The sequence below is a fragment of the Cupressus sempervirens genome, chromosome 2, assembly GCF_028749045.1.
Source record: "Cupressus sempervirens isolate cs-2001-9-10 chromosome 2, ASM2874904v1, whole genome shotgun sequence".
Lineage (NCBI taxonomy): Eukaryota > Viridiplantae > Streptophyta > Pinopsida > Cupressales > Cupressaceae > Cupressus > Cupressus sempervirens.
Genome location: NC_143119.1, coordinates 8128513 through 8141216, shown reverse-complemented (window position 1 = coordinate 8141216; position 12704 = coordinate 8128513).

Sequence of the window (12704 nt, the reverse complement as noted above, 5' to 3'; positions counted from 1 at the left end):
TTTCAACAAGATTATTTACAACAATAGGGGAACCTATACACTAATCTGTATTTGAAAACTCAACATGACACTACTCTCTCATTTTGATTTCATCTTGCAAGCAAACATTTCTAGAGAAACGACTCTTAATTAGTCCATACTTTATATTTTTTTCAATCTCTATTGCCATGAATGCCTGATACAAGGTATTGGGTTCTTTATCCCTCAATAGGTAACTCATTTTTTCATCGAATACATCAAGATAAACTACTAAACACACTTAATCATCTGGTCTAAAATTATCAAGAATCCCATTCAAGGTTCTTGCAAATTTGATATTAAATTCAGAAATAAGTTCACCATTCTTGATTTGGATCTTCAAGAACTTCTCAAAAGAATTAGAGATACGTATTCTTTCCCTAAATTGCTTTATGGAGGCTCAATGTAACTCACTCTAAGATGAAATAGAACATGCTGGCAAAAAAGAAAACCAATTTCTAGCATCACCTTCTAAAGTTTAAACAAACAACTTCATATGCACATCTTCATGAGCAATCTCAGATCACCAATCAAATCACTAAATATCTTTAGATGATGATTGGCTAAATCCAAATGGATCCCAGTAAACTTGGGAAAATTATTTCTAAATTCATATGAAATTGTGTTTGGGGAACCATGAATGCCATCAAAAATTAATGGCATGTACCTCTTGGCAGAGATAGATCTACAATTTTTATCAATGGACTGCATACTAGGTGAAAAGAAATTTGCCATTTCTTGCAAACTTATAACTCACCAAAATAACTTTTAGAATTTATAATTTGTAGTAAATATAAACTCTTCTACCAATTTAATCTCTAACATACTCCAACATGTAAACACATTCACTAAATCTATCTTTCATAAAGTATGCTAAGTTGCATGAAACACCTCTCCTATTTAGTGCTGAAAACATCACTTGATGGAGAAACTTTTGTATAACTTACTTTCATGGAAAATAAATCTCATGAAAGTGGAAAAAACCTTTTACTTTTGATGCCTACAAATTCAATAGGTTGATCTTGGCATGGGTGTAAACCTAAACTTCTTCACACCATCAATAAAAACCATGCAGAGCCACCACCTCATTGAAGAGGACAAATAAAATTGTTAGAATATATAGTCCACTAACATAACTAAGAGGGGGGGAGGGGGGCTGGTGAATTAGTTATCCAACTATTATCACAATTATTATCCTTAAGAAAACTTAACCATGTGAATAAGATAAATTGAAACTACAAAAAGATACTCATACACAATTAACACTAGTTATGTTAACTAGGGAAACCCTTGATCATAAGGAAAACCCTAGTGGGGATGGCTCCCACAAGATGATGTACAAATATAAATATTCCTTGTTAGAGGATATGCCCTATTAGGAATCTATTACAAAATTTTGTACATATGAGTCCTTGATAGAAGACTTTGATTCCATGCTAGGAGATTCCAACTCTATTAGGAGTTGTGCCAACCCTATTAGGAGTTGTGGAAGATAGCTGGACCCACTTCCCAAATAGCTTCAAGGTTAAGATCAATGAACCCACTATCCAAATGATCTCTATATTATTCCTTGAAAAATAATAGAATTGGAATGCACTTCTTTCTCTATCTCTATCCTGTCAACCAAACTTCTACTCCATATCTTGTAACTAGATCTCATACTGCACATCCAATGATCCCTTGGATCGCTTACATGCATTCAACAAACATTCTTCTACTTCTTGCTCTACACAAAAATACTTTGCATTCTACTTGGTCCTATAATCTGAGTTCTCTTCTCACCCATTAAAAATAAGGATAAAAACTTCCTTTATACTATGTTTTCATAATAATTCCTCAAGTCAACCTTAAGGCTTTCTAAATTAATTAAAATTAAACAATAAATTAATTCACAATTATAATAGCATTTTTGGATTATAGTCTATACAAATCTTCACACATGTGAAACTACATATTGTACACACATTGGCATCACCACATGACTTTCCTCTATCACATATGTATTTGCATCATCTTCATTACATTATTAGATGAAAGTTAGTGATAACTTATCTATACTCTATTTTATAATACTTTGTTTCTGTACTACTTCTAGTAAATCAAGTGTTACTTCCATACATCATCGAATCAAACTTAATCCTCTAGACCACATCATCACGACAAACTAATGAACACACCCTCCATTTTACATCATCTAATACTTCCTCTTCTCTTGCGCATTGTAAGATTACTGATTTCTATTCTTCTAGTCTTAACAAAATTACTGCTATGTTGATATCAATGATAAAAATATTCATGAATGAAACATATCAATACTTTCCAATGCTTACGATACTCCCCCAATATAGTATCAAGAGAATTCATGCTAAAAATCTTCCCCTTTCACGTTGATGGCAACATAGATGAAAAACATCTAAGTTCCAAGAATACCAAACCATTCTCCGCTATAGCTATCGTTATCTATTTTTAAAATCCTCTTCATCAATATAATATCTTTTGGCAGCTGGCATGTTTATGGTAAACATCTTACAATACTTTTTGACTACGTATCAATCTATGCATGTTCATTTCCTTCTATGCACTAACATATTCTTCTATGCACCTACATATCCTTCTACACACTTACATGAATCCTTCTAAATCTCCCTAAAGAGATAAAATGCCCCATTGACAACTCAATAGGTGATTCTCTTCACATATTCTCTTTGCTAATTTTTAGGAGATTTTTTTCATGTATCTTCTTCCCCATTGACATCAATGTGAAAGGTATGAAATACACAATTGTTAAATACCAATTGTTACAACTTTAAAAAAAAACTCTTTTAACAACTCAAGTGTCCAAAGAGACTATTTAATACAAAATACAAATTACCAAGAGTTTTTAATGACTCAGTACATACCAGATACTCCCCATATATGAAGCATCAATATTAAGTCTAGTCTAACCATAGTGCTTTGTACCACTTGAATGATGCACTTCTTGCATCATCTTCTGTGATGTAGATAGGGGCATAGATCCTAGCATACCTTTTAGGTACTCAAAAGTATCTTTAGGCAAAGGCTTCATAAATATATTTGCAATTTGATCTTTAGTACTTACATACTCCAACCTTATCTCCTTCTCTACTGTCTTTTCTCTCAAAACCTGATATTTTATGGCTATGTGATTTGTCTTAGAATTAAATAATGGACTCTTAGACATCCTCGCTATACCTGTGCTATCATAGTAAATGATAATAGGTTCTACAAACTCAATTCTAATATCCTTCAATATTTTATTCATCTACATAACTTGATTACAGTTATTTGCTATTGTAACATACTCTACCTCAGCTATACTCTGAAAGATGCAATCTTGTTTCTTTCTCAACCAAGAAACCAATCTTCCTCCAAGAAGGAATTCTCCACCATTGGTATTCTTTCTCTCATCCATACTACCTTCCCAATCTACATCAATATATGCACACAAGGTAAAATCACTTGATTTATCATACCAAATTCTATAATCAGATGTTCCCTTCAAATATCTTAAAATCCTCTTTATGTTAATCTCAGATTTGTTTTGACATATGAGTGATAATATACTTAATTCATTTATGTAGTTAATGCCAAACAAGTAATACATGCCAATCATAAATTTTTTAGATAGTATATATCTATTAGAAATAGATAATACTAAGAGGGGGAGGGTGAATAAATATTATCAATATTTTTACCCACAACTAAATTTTATCAACTACTTTACCACATGCATGAAAAAGAGTACCAATAGAGCTAAAAAAAAAATCAACCATACAAGAAGAGAACTCATAACACCATTATTTTTTAACTAAGGAAACCTTGGCCAAGGGAAAACATCAGTGGGGATGAAACCCACAAGATGATTCACTATATAAAAGATCTGGTTAAGGATATTGATCTTGTTACAAGTCTATGAAGCATGTATAGTGTCTTGAGTACTTGTTAGGAGAATAGGCCTTGTTAGAAGCATCAACCATATTAGGAGTTGCTTCAACCCTATTAGGATTTGGTAGATCATATACAAATGTGTGTAAGAAGATTCCACTACCCTAACATGCAACTATACAATAAGTTCTTTGAGAAATAAGTATACATACAATACTAAGATACTACTTGTACTTTACAAATATTCTGACTGACAATTCTTTATACAAGAGTGTTTGTGCACATATCAATCTATATCATATATCACATAACAATGCTTCACATCATATATCATAATATCACATTCACTTGTTATTCTCATTTCACAAGATCATATCAAGTTTGCAATCACTAATTACACTTTTTCACACTGCACTCTAACTTCGCAAATGAAGTCCTTTACTTATACCAAAAATATTGGTAAGTTCTTCCTTAGTCAGCTCACATAACATCCTTAGATTTGGCTTATTAGGAAATAGTAATTAAAACAATAAATCAAGTCATTTAATAGATTCTTTTGATATGCTCTATTATGCACTTTATCATCATTGCATTACTAATTCCATCATAACCCAAACTTCTTGGTCTTATAGACATACACACTGGTATACATCATCATTTTGATGTCATGCATCTCTGGTTAATTGCACATGAGAATATTCCAAGGAAATATTCTAGTATCATCAAATTTGTTATACTAATGTAACACTGTCTAATACTTAGACAATTTTCCTTCACAAATGAACATGACTAATCTAAAAAAGAAATATATTTCCATAAATGAAAACCATATAACTTACCTTATCTAATTGATTGATCATATTGACAACAATCTCCCTCTTTGTCATTGATGTCAACATTTTGGGAAAATTGGCTAAGTCCCAAACATGTTGTCATACCAATCAAAACAAATAGCCATAACATAGAAAAAAAAATTATATTCATATTTTGAAAAGATTGCATCCCTTATAATTTTGATTTCAACTTGTTGCTCCCCCTTACAATTATAATTACAATTTTCCACATTTCTCCCCCTTTGACATCAATGACATAGGTGCAAAAAAAAGAAAATGTTTGTCAAAATTTGGTAGCTACATCAAAACTTGGAAAAGCAATCATTGAAGTTGGTCTTCAACTACACAAAGTTTCTTCTAGCTTTTTTTAGTGCATTAGATACACTAATTAGTGCACATAAGGCATATGTAATTTTCTCTTTTGTGTTCAAGTCTATAGCCACAAACTTGTCATATGAGGTCTTTAATGCCAAGCATTCTCCCACTTGATTCTCTAGCAACATTACCTATGAGAATACGTGTTCTCTTAGGAGAGTGAATCTCTTTAGAGCTTTCTCTTTCTTTGCTTGCATATTCCTTATGCTATCATGAAGTGTCTATATTATGTGCTTAATGGTATCTATGTTCTAATTCTACTTCAAAAAGTTGTTAGTGAGTGCCTAAAGCTCAGTGAGCTTTTCTTTTCTTTGATCATCAAATTCTTGAAGATGAATATATGCCAAGTTGCACGTAGCATAAGCCTATTTTCCTTCTTCTATACACTATCTAAATGCCTTAATGCATAGATTCAAAGTTTCTATATCATTCCTCATATTAGTTCACATGGTATTAAGGATTTCACCATCATGCTCTATTTGTGCTTGAATTGAAGCCACATTAGAAAGTGTTGTGAATTCATTATCAAAATATTTGCACAAAATTGTTGCATGTTGTTGAATATCTATAGGGGTGTGAAAAGGCCTTACTACTTAAAGAAGATATGAGATTCTTCACTTCATCTTCTTCATCTGATTGAATTGCTACTATTACTTGGGTAGGTGGTGTGGAGGGTGTTACTACTCCTGCTATCAAGGGTACAGTTGAGGTAGCTACTTCAATACTAGGCTCAATCTTCTTCTCAGAAGGTGCAACTTCTTTCTTAGGCTCCTATTTTGTTTCTTCATCAGAGCTACTGTAGTACCAAATTCTTTGAATGGGTCCTCAGTTCTATCAAATATCACATTGGTGTTATCTACTTGCATAGATTCACTACCAATGGTGATATATGGTGAATCACTTGAACTTGGTGTTGATTTTGGTTGTTCAAAACTACGAGGAGGACTACATGCTATAGGACTAGCTTCCCATGTTTGCAGACACTCCTCAAATTCTTTAGGCATAGGGCTTGCCTTTTCTGTCTATGCACTTTTCTTTGTCATGGTGCTTTCCTTCTTTGGCTGTACACTATTTTCTATCATTAGGCTTGCTTTTTCTAGTTGTGCACTCTCTTCTTAGGCACAATGGACATGTATGAGACTATAACCTTTTCAATTTCCATGTTTACTTCTTCAAAATTTCCTCCCATGAGGAGAATGAATCTCTTTTTGTGTCTCAACAATAGTGCTATACCTTTTAGAATTTCTATTATCTCTTCCTCATTGTTTACAATGCATAGTTTTCTCACCATATTAATTCTTATTTTCTTGTCTTCCTCTAATACTCTACTTTTTCTATTTCTTAATCTATTGTACAAATCGTCAAGTATCTGACTTCTTATACTATCAAATCTCTTACCTTTAAGAATCATATTTCTAACTACAACATTCTCTAGCTATCTTCTATCCATATTATTGTACATATCATAGTATCTATTTAGTTGCACAAAATTGTTATCATTAATAATTTGCATGTTTAGATTCTCTGCCTTAGGTTTCCATGCTTTGTATCCTGCTGATGTCTTTGCTTCTTGATCAGCTAGCTCTACTGGTTTGTCACCAATTTCTTCCTCAAATTTAGAAGAACTAATCTACAAGGTTCTTCTTTTCTTTCTTGGACCACTTGTAGTCTACTCGACTCTCTTCTTAGGAGGTGTTCTGGTCCTTTCAAGTCTTGTAGACTTCTTGGATGTAGCGGCTTCCTCAATTTTTACTAGATTCCTTTATGATTGCTACTATACGACTACTGCATATGGCATAGTAGGTGCTTGTGCACTTGTTTGGGAAATTGTGACCTCTTTAGTAGGTGCTACCACTGCAATGGGTGTAGGGGCCAATAGATCATATTGACCACTAGCCTTTATTTCCATAGCTATCCCTTTCACCTTATCAAATTCTTTTCTTGTCATTCTTGATTCTTTCAAACTAGAATCAATCACCTTTTCCACCTTTTTCTTAGAATCCTTTATTATTTGATTGGTTTTGGCTTCTCTCATTTTCTTAGAATATGCCCCCATCTACAACATTTAGAATCAACTTTTGAGTGAAGGATTATCTGTGCATATCCTTCAATTAATTCCTCACTCATCTCATAACCCATAGGTTCAATGGATTTTACTCAAGGAACTACAAATTCCATACAAGTGAAATCTATTTCAACCATAAAACACAATTTATCCTTGTATTTTTCCACTAGCGCAGGAGCTATCCTATATCTTTGCTTCATTTATACTTGGAAAGACTTCATTATTCTATCAATGTCATTGTCTCTGACTGCTTCAGGTTTGGATCTATATGTGTGAGTGATTATTTTCATTGCACACTCACTTCCATCCTAATTCATGATTCCAAGAAACTTCTTAGATGCGTAGAATAATATGTGAGTCAGTAGGGATTCAAACCTAAATACTGCACTCCTAGATTTCTTGATTCTTGATATATTATCCAAAAACTGTGTTTTGATAATGTCACATAAATTAACATCTTCACATCTTACTGCTAGGTAGGCTACATGAAGAAATCCTATAGGGAATGAATCTATCATTAATCCATGATTAAATTTGTATCCCAAGATTTTGCAAATCAATCTTACTCCTTCATCTTGAATGCTATTGACCTTCATGTTTCTATCGTCAAAACATGAGTCAAGATTTGCCTCAACTATCTTGTGCACATTCTTGATATTTACTGGATTACTTCCTTCATTACTTAGACTTGCAACCTTGTGAATTAAGTTATTATCAATACATATGTTAGAGTCTCCCAACCATAAAAGATCATCATGTATTCTGCTCTGAATTATCTATGTCCATTCATGATTGTCGAAGTCCATGTAGAACATATGCCTAAGTAGGTTAAGTTTTTGTAGATAACCATATTCAGGTTTTAGTGAAAAATCATTTTTGTACATCTCTAATTCCTTATGTATTTCAGTATCACCTATGCTTTCAATCTTGCAATGGATATAGCCTTTAATATCCTTGACATGAAGAACATTTTTTGGAACTTGCAAAAATGCTCCAATAGGATCATCAAGTAAAGGAACAAATGGGTGTTTCTTAATATTGTATCTAGGTCTATTTCTCACATTAAAAACTTCTTATCTTGCCATTTCTAAAATATTATGTTCAACAATTCAGAAAATACCTCAACTTCACATATAAGGGTTTTTTGTGACTTCTTTTAATTGCAGAGCTCTTTAATTCTTCAAATCTTGCTTTGATCTCACACTTTGATTTCACACAAAAAATTGATGTTTGCAAATCAATTTGCATCCTTTAAATCTTTCACAATATATACTTCACATTAAATGTATACCTACTGCTAGTTCAGTATACTGTCTCTATATAATAGAGGTTATTCTTCTTTTATATCCTTATCCTGATCTTATCAAGAAATGTGCACTTCACTATAGACTTCTCTCAATGTCTACTACATACTATCAAATGTGTAACCTTTGATACTTTCTATAACATTAGTTATCAATAACTGATACTGTCTTTGTATAATAGAGAGGTTATTCTTCTTTCATATCCTTATCTTGATCTTATCAAGCAATGTGCACTTCACTGTAGACTTCTCTCAATGTCTACTACATACTGTCAACTGTGTAACCTTTGATAGTTTCTCCCACATCAGTTATCAATAACTAATACTCTATTTCATTGAGAATGCTTAATTTTGGTAAGAAGAGTCACAAACAATAAGTGACTTCACTATCTTGTTAGGTACATCTTCTATAACTATATGAGAGCTTTCTAGTTCCTTTTCCTTTACAAACAATTCCTTTAATTCATTTGTATTCTCCTTCATATCATTTCTTCTATTATCCCTTCTATAATTTTGATTCCTATTTAGGTCTCTTCTATCCATTCGACAAAACTTCACTGTGTGTCCAAGGCTATTGCATAATTGACATATAGGTACATTTATCTTCTGTTCATTCTATTGGTCATCAAGTACTCTACAATTTATTGCAATGTGTCCAAGATTTTTGTATCTGTAGCAAACATTTTTTCTTCTTTCTCCACTTTCATTGATGTGAGATCTTCTTCTATTTCCTATATGGTTAGTGTTTTTATATATCCTACTATTTGCATTATTACTATCAAATTTAGGTTTCTTATAATCTACTACATAATGACCATATCCATCACAATTATGGCAATAAAATTTTGAAATAGGTTTAAAGGACTTACCTTGCAATTAAATTCAATGTCTTCAGGTTGATCACACTGGGCATAAGTTTCCTTTCTTTTGTTGTCCATATCTTGATCAAATTCTCTACTTTCTCAAAGTGAGTAACATTCTCTTTGTCCTTAGATGTATCATCTATCTTGCTTAGATCCTTATTGAATTTAGGAATATCAAGTTCTTTTCTCTCAATAGATTTCTTGGCGGATTGTCCAAGAAAGAATCCAAGTCCAGTCTTGTCATAACTAGATCTTTGTGCAGATATTTGTTCTTCAATCTTATCATTGTTGGTATGTAATTTCTCAAGTTTTTGTTTGGTTTTTACCAACTCACCTTTCACAATAATGTTGTATTTCTCTAATTCTACATGCTCTAACTTAATAGATTCCAATTTAGATGTTACCTTGGTTAATTAACCATGCATGGGATCTTAGAACTGCATTTTCAACCTTAATTTCAGAGTCATTCTTTCCTCCATTTTTCTTAAGACTTAGCTTAAGTTCAACTATCTTTAACTCATGTTTTAGGATCTCATTTTCTTTCTTTAGATCTTCAATATCATCATCATCAATTTTATTACTAGATCCTTTTCACTTCAAGTCATCTATTTTGTCCTTTAATTCACCAATGTAGGCTTTTGCATTCTTGTATCTATCTTTAAGGCCATCTCTTTCATCAGTAAGGAGATCAATCTTTTCAAGTGCTTCTTCAACATTCTTCTTCTATTGTTCCATATCCATAGGGATATTATTCAAGCTATTAAGCCTCTTTTGAATAACCAAGCTCTGATACCAATTGTTAGAAATAGATAATACTGGGCGGGGGGGGGCAGGGGGCAGTGAATTAGTATTATCAATCTTTTTACCCACAACTAAATTTTATTAATTACTTTACCACATACATGAAAATGAATACCAATAGTGCTAAAAAAAAAATTCAACCATAGAAGAAGAGAACTCATAACACCATGATTAGTTAACTAGGGAAACCCTGGCCAAGGAAAAACCCTAGTGGGGATGAAACCCACAAGATGATTCACTATATAAAGGATCCGGTTAAGGATATTGACCCTATTAGGAGTTTATGAAGCATGTATAGTGTCTCGAGTCCATATTAGGAGACTAGGCCTTCTTAGAAGCCTCAACCCTATTAAGAGTTGGTAGATCATATACAAATGTGTGCAAGAAGAGCCAACTACCCTAACATGCAAGTATACAATAATTTCTTCAAGAAATAAGTATACATACAATACTGAGATACTTACTATACTTTGCAAATATTATGACTAACAATTATTCATACAAGAGTGACTGCACACATATCATTCTGCATCATATCTCACATAACAATTCTTCACATTGAATATCATAATATTGCTTTCACTTGTTACTCTCATATCACAAGATCATATCAAGTTTGCAATCACTGATTACACTTTTTTGTACTGCACTCTAACTTCGCAAATGAAGTGCTTTACTTATACCAAACATATTGGTAAATTCTTCCTTAGTTAGCTCACATAACATCCTTAGAGTCATCTCATTAAGAAATAGTAATTAAAATAATAAATCAAGTCATTTAACACATTCTGCTGATATGCTTTGTTTTGCACTGAATCATCATTGAATTACTAATTTCTTCATAACTCAAACTTGGTTGGTTGTATCGAAATCTGCATTGGTATATGTCATTAGTATGATGTCATGCATCTTTGGTTAACTATGTAAGAGAATATTCCAAGGGAATATTCTTCTATCATTAAATTTGTTATGCTACTGTAACACTATCTAATACTTAGACAATTTTTCTTCACAAATGAATATGACTAATCTGCAAAACAAATATTTTACCATAAATGACAACCATATAACTTACCTTATCTAATTAATTGGTCATATTGCCAATAATACTAAGTAACTAGTAAGTGTCAAGTCACTCAAGTATCGAGAAGATGGTATCTGCTAAGCTATTTAGATGCTAAGTGATCAATGGATGTTGAGTCATTCGGAGGCTGAGTTACAACATTGAAGTTGTGGTTGATGCTAAACATTAGGGACTTCAAGTGTTGAGTTACATAGTTTTGACATAGATATTTGTAATGGCACAAATTTCAATGTAAACCATTGTTGGGCTGAATTAAGGATTGTTTTATGATATTTAATGATAAGGACAAATCTTAATCATGAATTCCTATGCATTACATGCATCAAATTAGAAAAATGGAAAGATTAAGCAACAATATGGGTGAATCACTACCATTGATTCATACTTAACCCTAAGTCACCTAGGTATTCTTAAGGAATATGGACCCTAAACTTTTTAGGAATTCTTAAGGAGAATTGAAGAGAGTTTGCATGTGAAAATAGAGCATTCAAGGTGATTAAGGTGTTATGAATTGAGCTGCATTGAAGAATCAGTTAAAGGAGAATAGAGGAAACGAACCAGAGGACATCAGAGACACATCTGATTAGAAAGGATCAAGTACACATCAATATAGAGATGATCTAACATCAAACAATAGAGTGCTAACTGAAGGATCATTGTTGATGCATTTTAATAGGTGAATTAGTTAAATCTCCTAATAGAGTAATCTTAACAGGCTTTTGTAAATCCTTTAGTAGGGTGCTTACTTCATTGTAAGTTAAAGTCCTCTTACTAGACACATTTCTAATAGGGTGTTGAAATCCTTTAACAAGGTAAGATGTAATAATGTTGTAAGCCTTTAACATGGTACACCTTTCATAGGGTAGATCATGTTTCATGATCAACAATTGTAACCTTCATTAGATACACTTTATTGCTACAATAGTTAAGATTTGTGGGTGTCATCCCCACCCTAGGTTTATCTTCTCCTTGGAGGGTTTTTGGGTAACCAAATATCTTATGTCATACATGTTTTTAATATTTTACTTTTCATGCTATGGATGTATATGCTTAATTTGGTATTTTAGTTTATATACATAGATTGTGAGACAGATATGTGGTGAATATTTTTTGAGGTTAAAAGTTATAAATACTGATTCACCCCAACCCCTTGTTGGAGTTCTTTCTAGTAAAGAACATATCAGGTAGATTTAAACCTGATACCAAGAAACAAAGACCAGGGACAAGCCTAAGGATGAGCTAAATCCTATGTTCAGCAAGGCTAAATCTTAGTTCTAGACCAATTAATAGAGTCATCAGGAATCACTTCACTTTAGGCTCTGCTAAGCCAAGGTGGGAAAACCTAAGGGATCTATCTCATTTACTTGATATTTTTCTTTGAAAGATTACTATCTATAGTAGAAATGGTCAATATTCTTCTATAATTTGCAAACAAACTTCCTAATTGCAGTAGCTA